The 13532-nt window shown below is 38.1% G+C and overlaps 1 long non-coding RNA gene across 1 annotated transcript in view; it reads left to right on the top strand.

Annotated features, from left to right (window-relative positions):
• LOC137153909 (uncharacterized) overlaps positions 1–13532 on the top strand; it is a 183812-nt gene that overhangs the window by 169728 nt on the left and 552 nt on the right. Inside the window, exon 3 of the long non-coding RNA XR_010919945.1 lies at positions 12582–12680. This is a non-coding gene — a long non-coding RNA (uncharacterized lncRNA). The remainder of the gene's footprint in view (positions 1–12581; positions 12681–13532) is intronic.

Consider the following 13532-nt stretch of genomic DNA (forward strand, 5'->3'; position numbering starts at 1 on the left):
TTATCAGGTATGGTGCATTACAAATAGTTGTAACGAGACATAAACCAGTGTTTCTATTTAGTCTATGATTTTTAGTTTCTAGTAGAGCTACAAATTTCAGTTTCCATCGCATCTTTTGAAGGTATTGTGCAGGTTTCCTTTGAGGATGAAGACTGAGAGGTCAGATATGGAGTGATCACTCCCTAGAAAATGTTTGCCCATGGGGGCTGTGTTTTTTTTTTTCTTTTATAATTTTTCTGTGCAAGTTCATTCAAAAGCATAGTGATTGTCTGGTTTCGCCATGTAGTTGTTGTTGGGGGCATTGGATGCACTGGATAAGTTATACCACGTGTTGTGATGGGCATGTGCAGAATGCATGAATCTTGGAAGGCATGGTAATCTCTCCCACTCTCTTGCTCTGTCTTAGCCTGCAGTGCACACTGTAGGACTTGGTAGAATGTGAGTTTATCATTGGATAGCAGCCCCTCAATGTGTCAGTCCAACTAAACATAGGGACTTGATTCTAATCCAGCTGAAGTCAAAGGGGGAGGATGAGGCCAAGTGGGATATAATTCTTGATACTACTACAACGTGCCGTCTGTAGCAATGGTGTCTGCAAGAGGCCATGCATTCTGAGCAGCTGAATCAGGTCAATATTTTGGATGAATGTTATTAGCATGGTGAGTGAACCGTTAGTAGGTAAATGTACAAATTCCTAAATGACACAATACTGTTTTTGAAGCAATTCACCGCCTGCTGGGGGCAGATTTTATCCAGGTCATTCCTTCAGATTTAGCAATGTGCTTTACTTACTGTTCAGTTAGGAAGATTCAGTATAAAAAGGAAATAAATTAATCCAGCTGCACTGCAACTGACATGATATGGCACATGCAGTTATTACTCATAATGAAATAGCATTTTACCAATGAGTGCAAAAAATAGCCTAAAAAAACAGTCTTGTCTGTAAATATCACGTTCTTAAATGATTCCTGTGTCTCCATTTATGCCATGGCCCAATAAAGCCAGTTCTTGTTAGCATCATGCATCATTAGGCACTTCCTATAAAACATAAACCATACTGTGCAAGAGGGATTCCCACTGTTAATAATCCTCCGTAACACCATGGCATTTTCAAGTAAACGCTCTTTACCAAAAGTCCCAAGACTCTGCTCCATTGCGTCTTCTTGGTATTTCACTCTCAAACATCTGCCCCATGTGTCTTCCTCAAAATTGTTCAGGTTTTATAAGCCTTTTTAAAAAAAAAAATTTAGTTCTTAGGAAAGTTGCTTGGTTCAGAACCCTGCAGACAGAGCTTTCAGAACAGCCTCTCCCACACAATCACATTTCTGAGGGCTGGAGTCACTCCAGCAAACCTCCTCCCCCTCAGTACTACTAGCTGGGGTGGGCAGTGCCCTTAAGTGTACCCATCAGACAGAGTTCTGGGGGAGGGAGTTCAACAGCTTATGTAAAGTTTCCTCTTTTCTCTTCACTCTATAGTGAAGGAGGTTCCCAGTTCATCTGCAACACTCTTTCCTTTCCCTCCCCTTTCCCTTCATCTCTCAGAGGAGAAGTTCTTCAGGCCTGAAGATCTCCTTTACCCATCAGTTTAGGTCTCAACAGACATATCTCAAAATTGGTTGTCCTCTTCATTCATGGCAGGAGGTGTTCTTCTCTTCCTAATAGAATAGGTCCTGTGCCGGCCTTTTAAAAGAGCATTGTTGTTATTTAGTACCTGGATAACAGTAGTACATGTGGGCCACAGTCATAGATTATGGCCAGTGGTGCTAGGCATGCTACAAACACAGAATGAAGAGAGAAGTCCCTGGTCCAAAGAACTTAATTGTTGTTGTGCCACCTCTACCTTTGAAAAGGTTATTAGTGGTAGTAGTTTCATTCACGCTAACATTTTGCTTTTGCATATTTGCTTTTGTGTTTGCCATATAACTTTATAGGGTGTGGTCTGGTTTCTAATCCATATAAACAATATTTAGTGACATCAGCTAAAATGTTTTGCCATTAATGGTGCAATTTGTAGGACTTTTGAGTGGTCTGACAAGAGGTTTTGTAATTGATTTTCTTTAGAACTGCAGAACCGCTGTAGTAATATATATTTCCATATTTCAGGGACATACGTGTCAACTGGACAGTAATACTGTGTGTGTATAATACACATCTCTGTGTTTCTTTCTTTTCTCTTTCACTCAAGCTGTTCTCTCTCTTAAAAATCTCACCACAGCATTAAGATTTTAGATATTCATACTGTATCAGTAAATGAGCCATATATTCCTCTGTGTAAAATATGATGACAGCATAGAATTCCACCCATCCTTGTATTTGACCTTGATAATGGGAACAGGATGCATACTTAAGGTTAATGACCCAATTATTGTTATGCAAGACACCAGCTACAAAGACTGTTTTTCTTACTTTTCATTATGTACGTAGACTGATGCTGAAGAGGGACAGGTATCGTAGTATCTTTTACTCCATTATCTCCACAGGTAGACAAAACTTACTTGCTGTGGATAATTACCCACTCATGTAAAATTCAGGAAAAGAAATAGCCTCTTTTATTAAATTTGTGATCCGACACACACATTGCATTTCATGGATTATGTTGGCTTTTAAGCCTAGCACTTGCAAACTGCATTTGTGACCAAACAGTTTTAACAGCATCGGGCCAAATTTGGAATAAATTGATGTAATATAGACTCACTGGCACACCATTAGGTTTCCTAAGACCTGCTTATTTACCCACTTACACATGTTAGTGAATATAAGAGAGTCTATTTCGTATAATGTACATGCTCAGGCATAGAAAGAAAGGCTAAGTTGCTGTAGCAAATGGCCCTTTTAAATGACATAGTCTTAGATCCTCCCATTAGCTGAAATGTCATTTTTGTCCAAATTTTTCTCGGTTATAATGAATAGAACTGCAAGGAGCTGTCTCTTAAAGAATCCGGCTCTAAACTTCCCAGTTGCCTAGGTTCCAAAAACAAAGGTCCTTTTGTCATGTAAGATGAGACAAAAAAGGGAGAGTTGCTCATTCACACCCAAGAGGAGAGTCTTCAATGGAGATACCAATCCTGCCATCTTTACTCACACGTCTAATCCTTGCTTACATGCATACTCCCACTGACCCATGAGTATGCACTGCAAAATAAGGCTTTTGTCCTGAAGTAGTAGTAGATAATGGGGCCATATTCAGTTCCTCTTTGGACCATCATTTAAGTCATTATAGACCTCCCTTTGACTCAAATTTTTCAGTGCTGCAACAGCATCCCTGCTTTTTCGGCATTGTCCTTTGAGTTGCACTAACTCGCCAGCTCTTAGTTATGGTACGCATCAGTGGATGGATTGAAGCTGGCCCAGATTCAAAAAAGCTTATTGATGATGCATTCCCTCAGCAGGCAGTAACTACTAATAAAAATGACCTTAGTAGATTATTTGAGTTTGTGTAAGATAACAATATATGCTGCAGAAGGAAGGGGCATAGTTGATGCCGGTGGACAATTCAAGAGAGAGAAGAGGATTAAGACCCACTGTTCAATTAGTTGGAGGAAGGAGGAGGAGATATTGCAATATCCACCCTCTGACTTTAGCTCAGCATTTCTTAAAATAGAAGAACCTTTTAAGGAGAGAACAAGGCCTCCTTTCATTACTGAGAAAATGGGAGCTCATCTTGCCACTGCTTGCTTCAATTGCTTGCTGCAGTAAACTTAATGTTTTCTCATTGTTTTCTTGTTGTCAGACTGACAATTACAGGTCTCTTGGTTAAATCTACTCCCTCTCTGCTTCCTGATAAAAGATAAATAGATCATTTACTTTCCAATTACCAAACAGCAATAATTGAAAAGATCAGTAAAAGATATTCTGGCCAATTTGGGTCAAATGATGTGTACTGATGTGTTTCATAGGGGCTTTTTTTGCTCTCAGTTGCTCACACACAGTTTCCATGGAAGTCAATAGGAGCTATTCGTACATATCCAAAGGCTGTTACTGTCCACAAAAGCTTTTCTCCACACCTTTCTGAGCTCTTTCAGTCCGTCTCCAAGGATTTCAGTTTTTACTGATGATCACATGGTTAAGATTTTGCTAGCACAAATGTGTCTCAGCTAGACAAAGGTGCTATTTTTCTGCCAAAACTTTTTCAATATAAAATGCAGATTTAGCAGATTGAAATGTTTCACAAATTTGTATTGCTTTCACCAAATTGTTCATTTCAGAAAAAATATTCTAATTGTTTTCAATTTGAAACAACTTTTCATTTACAAATCTCCTTTAATAGTATCAAAAATATATTTTTTAAGAAATGGTCAAAATATAAACTCTTTTGATTTTCTTAAACAAAAGATTTTGATGGACCCAAAATGAACATTTTTTTTTTACTTTTCACCAAAGATTTGAACATTTTTCATTGTCAGTCCAAACTGAAACCAATTATTTTTTACGCTTTGAAATTGCCAGCAAACCAAAAAAAATCTGTTATTTACCCAGTTGTAGTCTCAGCAATAGCAGCATACCCCTTCCCACCTTCTCTGCTGCCCTTTATAGTGTTTCCACTAAACACAGAGCAATTTTCATTTGCAAATAATAAAATTATGTAAATATGATGAAAACAAGGAAAATGACACTAATGAAAATGCATTTTACAACATCAAGAAAGCCCAAATGTGCCAATTTTGAATTACATGCCTAGCTTTTCACACTTCACAGCTCAGTTTTCTTCAGCCACCATCTCAATTATCATAATAAAATATTAATGATCACACAGGGAGTCCATATATGGTCTCTGATTTCCCAGGTCAGCACAGAAAACACAAATAATTCAAAAGGAAGCAAATTTTCAGAAAGTTAAACTTTGTCACTGTCGTCTGAGAAAAACAGTGAAATCATTGAGCAGTGTCATAGAAGTGGATCAATTTTGCAATAGCTGCAAATGTTTCTTAACATCTATATCATGAGAATTTTGTTCCAGTCCCGTTAGCATCACAGCCACAAGATTGTTATGAGAATAGATTAATCTATTAATCTAAATTTCCTGTTCTATTTTAATCTTTGTAACAATTGAGTCATCGCATAATTTTAGTACTTAGTGTATTGCCAGTTTCATGTGCACTGCAAAGTACATAACAAGAAGAGAAACAAAGCAAACGGATTTCATTTTTGTGACAATCTTAAAACAGAATAAATGATCCGCTTATGATAAATTGTAGTTCTATTGCTCTTCTTAAATGCCTTGCTTTCCAACCAGACCTGCAGAACGTGACAGCAAGGGCAGATTCAACTAAGAAAGTGTGTGCGAGACATGTAAATATTGTTTATAATGTGTGTAAGACATGTCAGAACATCCAGTAAATGCAATCTTGATAAGATGCACTGTGATGACATTATTTATCTTCAACATCGTGGCCATTAAAAAGCATACGTGCAAACTACTACACTAATGTGAGCTTTGTTTCTGATCAGTACAGGCCAAAATCATACAATATGCAAAGTTATATGCCCCGTTATGTGTAGAGGACATGGTGTTGTTTAAGGATATCAAACAGGTCCTCTGAATACAAGCTTTATCTTCTTGGAGATATCAAAACTACCATTTGAAAACAGTTGGCCACATTTTCAAAATTACGTGCCAAATTCATCCTTAATCTAACTCCACTGAAGTCAATTTGGTTACACTTGGGATGCACTTGGCCCAAACAGTCCTAATTGTGCCTACTCAGTAGTATATCCATACATTGGTCAAGACAAGGCTTCCAGTTTTGCCTTCAGGAGCTGTAAAGATTTGTGTTTTACTCTTGCTTAATTTCTATAATCTCAAATAAATGAACCTACTGTTGCAAAACACAACAATCCAGTTGGGAAATGTATTTAATTAGAAATAAGCCTGAGATGCAAACTCAGATCTGGAGCTGAACCTTCCCAGAGTTTGTAGATATTGGAGTCTCTGGCCCATCTCAAATTGCAGTGTGTTCCTTTCCTCCCCTTTCCCTTATGCTCTTCATATAGGCCTGATCCTAGAAAATGCTGAGTTGATTTCACTGAGAGATGAAGAAACACAGAACTTCCCAAAATCCGATTGCTTATTTTGGGGAATTTGCATTTGGGAACTGGGTCTTCTACTCTAAAGCCTGGGAAGCTGATCTTGCAACTATGATTAATCTTCTGGCTGGATAAATTCCTGCTGAAGCTCCTTGTTAGGACATTTGAAAATTACATTTGTATCAAAATTTTAAAAAAGACCAGATTAGTCTCTTTTGAATTTTAGCTCTATGTATGAACTCTTGTTTTGGTCAATATTCTGCTCTTTGTTTAATATTTACTACTACTGTGATATCTTATAGATGTTTTCTATTTCCTTTGTATGTTATCTAGAATTGATATACATCTGCTTTGTTTAGTTATATATTTGGTCCTTTGGGTGCAGTGGCCACTTTTCTAACCTTCTTTATTAAATCACTCTTTCTCTTTTAGATATACTGGAGTGATATGTAAAGCATATTGCATCTTCTCCATGTTTAGAACACCAAAAGACTTAATAAAGAATTATAGAAAAGTGGCAATTGCACAGTTACAGGAATTTCTTTTCAGAATGGTATTTACCCTGCACGTGGTGTGTTCAGAATTCACACTGTAAACTCATTCTGGCTAATACAACAAATAAGAGACTTTTTAAAAATTGCCTAAATACTTGTTTCTGCATAACAGCTCTGAAGGGTTCTATCATAGCAGCTCCCTCATATTTCCCTGAATGGTTTTGGTTGAGTTTTTAGAAAGCCTGAATGAAATGTGAAGAACACATGTTGCTTTACTGCTAATAGGAATTATCATCGTTTTCTGTGAGTGCCTAAAGGCCCTAATCAAAATAGCTGCCCTGTTGTGCGGGGTGCCGTCCAAACAAGCAAGAAGAGGCAGTCCCTATCCCACCCTGAAGAACTTGCAATCTAAGGGCCGGAATGAGTAAGGGTGGTTTCACAGCAGCCTGCAGATCTCCTGGAAGGTGGGGAACAGAGTGTGGCACAGCCAGAGGGCTGTGTGTCACTCAAGAGGACGCTGCAGTCCTGGGAGTGATGCGGGTCCGGAGAAGAAGTGATGGTGGCGAGGCACCATCAGCGAGGGGCACACTGATGAGCAAAGCTAATCCCCGTTACGACCAGCAGGAGGCCCCATAGTGGTGAGTTCTCCCGGGCACACGGTGTAAATACACAACAGCTTCCGTTCTTCCTCATCCTCTATATGCAGTATCCAACTATTTAATATGTAAGTATTTGAGACCTTCTGTTGAACTACTTGCTGGAATCCCATAGGATTTGTCAGGAGTTTCTAGAATTTGCACTAGTTTTGGAAACATTCCTTTCATACACATTAAATGGGCTGCACATAATATACTAATGTAAATGGTGTTGTGCAGGAGCAGGCATTTTCTATGTTGCGCTAACGAACAAAAGCCAGGATTTATAGAGGTAAAGCAGAAAATCAGGGTAAAAACCTGGCCCTGTTGAAGTCAATGACAAAGCTCCCATTGACTTAAATGGGACCTGTATTTCACCCTCAGTCCGAACCTGGTTTCTTATGACTAGGTGTTGCAGCATACACAGTATTGTATTTAGAAGTCTATGGCTTACCTATTATTTCTGGGCCCAGTGATGCAAGGGACTGTAAAAAAAAAAATGCAGCTTTTGTCTTCTTTGTTTAAGACAGACCCTTAATGTTAGTCTCACATAAATGTTTGTATTTAATATTTTTATGATAGAAGGAATCCAAGTCGATAGAAAACATAATGCAAAATTTACTCTCTGTGTTAATGTGAATTTAAAGCCATTTCCCAGCGTAACTAGCAACTGCTGTTATGTATAAAAAAGAGAAATGTTATTGAGAACTGGTACAGTTGCTCTGAGCTAACCGGGAGAGCTTGCTGCTGTATCCCAGCAGAGGATGAGATACTCTATAAAAGCACACTAGCTAGCTGGGACAAGATGATGCGCTCCAGAAAAGTATCTTCTGCTAGCTAGGGGAGAGAGACACTGTGTGTCAGAACTGCTTGCTTTATTTCTTTAACAACTTACAGTAGTGAGAATAAATTGGGCAGGTACAATGGGAAGCTGTGGAAAAAAGAACTGGAAGACTTGGAGAAGGTATATTACAACTCATTTAAACTATTCTGCCTCCTCAGTCAGCCAGGTTGAATCAAGCCCATGGTATATAAGTTACTGATAGTTACAGTTCTACTGTCACTTTTTAAATTAGTGAAGGGTGACAGATTGATAGCCCTGGGAAATGGAACCATATATTTGCAGATATATAGAAGAGATGCAGTACACACAGGGACAATGCAACAGCAAAGACTGCCAATTGTTGCAATGTGGATACCTGTTCACTCAGGACCTGCACTGAGACCACAAACTCTCCTCATATAGGTCATCTAACAGTAAGCAGATGGTAATGACCTTCAGATATTATCAACTTAATTCAACACTTTGGATTAGAAGTGAAAGGCCCCACATTCCTTTACCAATCCATTTGAACCACTCAATTCCTTATAATTGATTTTACTACCAGGACTAGCTACTCAGACCCTAGAAATATGCAGCGATGTCACCATTAGTATCAGGAAAAAGTTTTTTAGAAAAATTCTTTAGGGCAGATTCGATCCTAGGTTATACCAATTTATTCAACAGAGTGTGCAAAGGCTCAGTTAATCCATAAAGCTTCTGCAGCAGCCAATCTGCCATGAGGCCTGACAGAGCCATTGCATCTTGAAAAGTTGTCAGTAGTGCTGCGGAAAGAGCATGAGTGTGGGATGCACAGAACATCCCTCGAATAGTCTCCACCAGCAGGTCTCTCTGGAGCCTTAGTTTATAGCCTCTATACCCAATATATTTAGGCTGGGCAAAATTTTTGAGACAACTTTTTGTCAAAAAATACATAATCAGTTCAATGGAACAATTTGCCAAATTGTTTTGGTCAGGGGGAAAAAATTCTGAAACAGTCAAAACCTTGTTTAGATATTTTTTCTAAATGAAACATTTCAATTTTTTTATTCGGAACAACTTTTTGCTTCAGATTTTACTTCCGTTTCATGTTTTTAAACATAAAGGGCCTCAAACCAAATGAAATTAAACATTAACAAAATGTTTTGTTTTATGTGAAATTAAATGTTTTTGACGTCTTTGTTTTGACCAAAAAAAAAGTCTGTCAACCTGAAACAATTTTTCCCTGATTTATTTATTTATTTATTGGTCTTCCCTGAGCCAAAAAAAAAATCTGTTATTCACACAACTCTAATCGTAATGATCTGAAGGGGGGATAATGGTGGGAACTGCCCTCTCCTGAAGATGAACCCTAACAGATTACTATGGAATTGCACATTTCTGAAACTTGCCAGGAGGCACCTGGCCCCAGATATGATGTATTCATACTGCCTGCCTTTCCCAAGTCTCATCAAAAGAAAAAGTGCCGTGGATCTTAGTTCCATGTACTGTGTTCCCAAAGAATCAGCATTCTCAAGCATCAGCGTTTGTTTCTAGAATCTCTTGTATTTTGTTAGTTGACAGTTTGGCTCCTTTAATTCCCTCCTCTTGCTGTCATAACTCCTTTTCGGGTATCTACAGACATGTTCACTCAGATACTAGTGTTTTTCAGTACAATAGTTTATCAGCATCCAAGAGACTAGTTTGATGTTTTCAGCTTCCCAAAGCAGTACAAGATTCTCTGGCAAATCCTTTACTACTTTTGAAGATTGTATAAATTGTGTTATGTCTCTTTTATTTCTCTCTCTCTTTCTCAGTGCAGAGTGGGGTTTACGGTAATACAAGTGGAGAATCAAAGGAAATAAAATCTATTCATCTGTTTGTATCAAGCAAGAGAAAAGCAACTGAGAACTCTCTGTATGTGGGTGTTCTTGGTCTTTTTACAGCAAGGTGCATGTTTTAAAAAAAGATTTGTACATTAGGGCTCAAGACTCATTCTATTGGAATCATCAGCCTGCATAGTCCTGGCATATTTAAACTCTGGAAAATTTCAGGCTGACATTTAGAATGAAGTAAAACTGTTTAAACTGCATTTAAAAGTAAATTTTCTGTAGCCCTTTTTTTTCCATCTGCCTGCCATGAAGCCAATGAACGGTATTCTAAGCAGCCTGCAATATGTCAAGCTGAGATTTCAGTCTAAATCCTTAATAGATGGTGCCCTATATATACTATGGTGACTCAGTGTGCTGCATTAAGACATTGCTTGAAAGTTTGCAGGGGGTGAGGCTGTTTAACCTTTTAACAATTATTCTGAGCATTTTTATATAATATTTTATGCTTGCAAGAGGCAAGAATCTGAGTCCTGTCTGACTCTGTCTTAGCCCAGTGAAACTACTGAAAGCAATGGAGTTGCATGGAAATCAATGGGGCTATGCCAGCATAAAGCTGGAGAATTGCAGTCATCTGGTGAGTTGAACCCCAGATTTGAAATACTTGGATTCCCAGGCCCACATTCCTGCAGAGTTGTGTCAGCCCAGTGTAAATCCATTGAATAACTAGCTGTTTTCTATATGTGGGTACAAAACAACTGCAAATGTTAAGAACTTTGTTTTCCATAGTATTTTTCACAACAGCAATGGTATACGCAGATGACTTTGCCCAAATTTTCCTTCCTTGTTTGTTTGCTGCTGTGCACTGGCTCACCTAGCTACCACCCCAAAGGTATCTATGTAAGACATCACAAAACGGAGTGCACAGTGGCACAAAGTTTTTGGACAATCCCCTATTGTGTTCTCTAGAGGTGGTAATTTTTAGATACACTCTGCCCTGGCTGGCTGGGGTTGCTGTGCTATAGGGGCAGACTTTTTTTTAAAGGATTATTTTAAATTTATTTTAAGGATTTTGTCCCAGGTAAATGTTTTCACATTCACTGAGGGCAGAACTGAGAGGTGAAGTGGGAGGTAAGTATGAAATGGCCTTTGAGTCATTGAGGGGAAAAGCAAAATCTACTCAAAGGATATGGCAGGAATTTGCATCATCCTCATGGCTCTGAACAGAGAATTTGCAAAGGATCATGAGCGCGTCGTATCCTGATAGGAGAATGAAATGCACTTCCCATTCCACTGATATTCTGCAAATCCTGGGCCACATCTTGGACATCTCACTTAGGCAACAGCAAAGGTCCGATTGACTACAATGGAAATAATTGCTCGAATCTGATGAGCAGGAATTGTTCCCTTGTCCCGCATTCTTTTATTAAGTATTCTGCATGAGTTTCACAATTGCACAGCATATGCACATGGATTAATATAGCTTGTGTATTTAACAGGCCAGTTCACTTTACAAACTTAATAATCATATTAGTTTCTCATTTGATACACAAAGATTTTATCCATCTAACAAGATTGTCCCTGTGTCATATTCAATGAGAGGATCATCAGTGTACTTCAGTGTTTCTCCATGTGTAATCACTATACACAAACATTAACAATATCGAGTTGATTCCATTAAACTGGATGAAGTGAGATCTCACTTATTAATTGTAATAGGCTTGAGTTTATTCTTAGGAGTTTAGAGTTCTTAATGTCGGAGAGCTCCGTGGTTCTAGGAAACATGTTTACATATCCTCAAACTGTAAATTAATATATTCAAAACTCTTCAAGAGTCAATAACTTATTTCATTTCTTACTATATTATGCATAAAATACTTCTTTTCCTCTTTTAGAAACATAGTTATATAATCCTTCATCCATTTTATTTTTCCTAGTGGAGGGGTTTTTAGTGAGTGTCTAAAATCTCATCAGTTTTTGCACCTCAGAGAAAATGTTGGAGAACTAATGGCCTGATCCAACTTCTGTTGAAGACAATAGAAAGAGTCCAATTGACATCACGGGGAACTGGCCCAGGCTCTAAATATCCCACTTTATTATATTCCATTCACTCAGTTCTCAGTCCTATATATTCGCCTGTTTTAATACAGTTCATATGGTATGCTATGCAGTGCTCCAAAACAAGAAGGTGAAGAAGAGGCAGAAGATATTGAACAGGGAAAGGTTGATGATAGAAGCCTATGATGTTCCTAGAGTGATAATACTTCATTATCACAGAACAATTAAACTAAGACAAATATATAAAACACTCTTTAAATACTACAAGGAGTTCCACTCCCACTTTTAGCTGGAATATATTCCTAAATAACAGGAAAGGTATTGAGTGGTTCCAACAGGAGACTGGTAGCAGAAATCCTGGGTTCTATTCCTGGCTCTGCTACAGACTCATTGTGTGACCTTGGACAAGTATTTAACTACTTTTCTGCCTTTGTAAAATGGGATAAAATAATCTGCGGAATCTTTGGGGATTAATTAAAGTTTGTAAGGTGTTTTCAGATTCCCTAATGAAAAACAAAACACCATGCAAAGTATTAGCATGAATGCATGTTGGAACATATTGAACATTGACTTAAGGTTATTGTTTTCTGCATTAGAAAATGTTGATAAAGGCAGGTGATGTCTCTTTTCTGGAAAGGTATATGAGGAACATGTTGTAGATTATGTCCTTTAGACAAAATAGCATGTCTCTTTCTTTCTCCTGGTTACCTCCAATCGTTTCATTTTATCTTTCTCCAAACAGCTGCAAACCTTCCAAAGTCCCAAAATCTGTAAGACCTCAGCAGCTGAAAGTCACCTAAGATCCACTGAAGTCAATGACACTACACCAACTTAATTCCTGGTGAGAATCTGGCCATTCATTTTTTAAAATGTAAACATTATTTTTGTCTTTGGGGCAGGGGGAGGGAGAAAATTTTTGTGTCCTTATGTTTAACACACTTTCTGTCTTTCTCTCTCTTTTCCAAATGTCATGGAGTGCAGACTTACCTGCTAGCTACCCACTTTTCTCAGGTGGTTGAAAACTCCCTGCTTTTGACTGTCAGTGCATCCAAATTGATGTGCCAATGCTTGTAACATTACGGTTCCATTTTCTTTAACGTGGCTTTAACAAAATCTTTTGCAATACTCAAAGGAGCAGAATTTCAGCTGGTGTAAATTGTCAGAGCTCCACTAAAGTTGGTGAAGCTTTGACAGATCAGCTGGTGTGAGCTATCTGAAAACATTTGGCTTGGTCTTAAGTCTGAGTTCCATGTGAACTGGATTTACTGTAGGCCATATAATTTCAGCACTGATGATTTGTTTGTGAAGGATGCTTCACTACTTACTATATGATTGGGATATAAGTCTGTTGCTGATCAACAATTTCCTGACTTCTACAGGAATTGTTTAGGGTATTTTTCTTTTCTTTTCTTTTTTTCCCTTTGGGTGGCAACCTTGCTATTTTAAAATGTAATTTTCTTGATGAATTATTTAGTGCCCCTTCTGTTTCTGTTACCTCAGAATGAATGTTATTCATTCTGGTGAAATGCCCTGGAAGATTAGCACATCAATGTCTTTCTCACTTTCTGTTCCCTAATACTGCATTTGTTAACAGAACCATAGCATAACGGTAGCATGACTCTGTTTCACAATGATATAAAGTTTGACAACTCTGATTTTCAAGGGCGTGTTGAAAACCCTTTGTTTCTTTCAC

This window comes from Emydura macquarii, unplaced genomic scaffold (genome assembly GCF_026122565.2).
Source record: "Emydura macquarii macquarii isolate MOO-44397 ecotype Brisbane River unplaced genomic scaffold, CSIRO-AGI_Emac_v2 contig_1253, whole genome shotgun sequence".
Taxonomy (NCBI): Eukaryota; Metazoa; Chordata; order Testudines; family Chelidae; genus Emydura; species Emydura macquarii.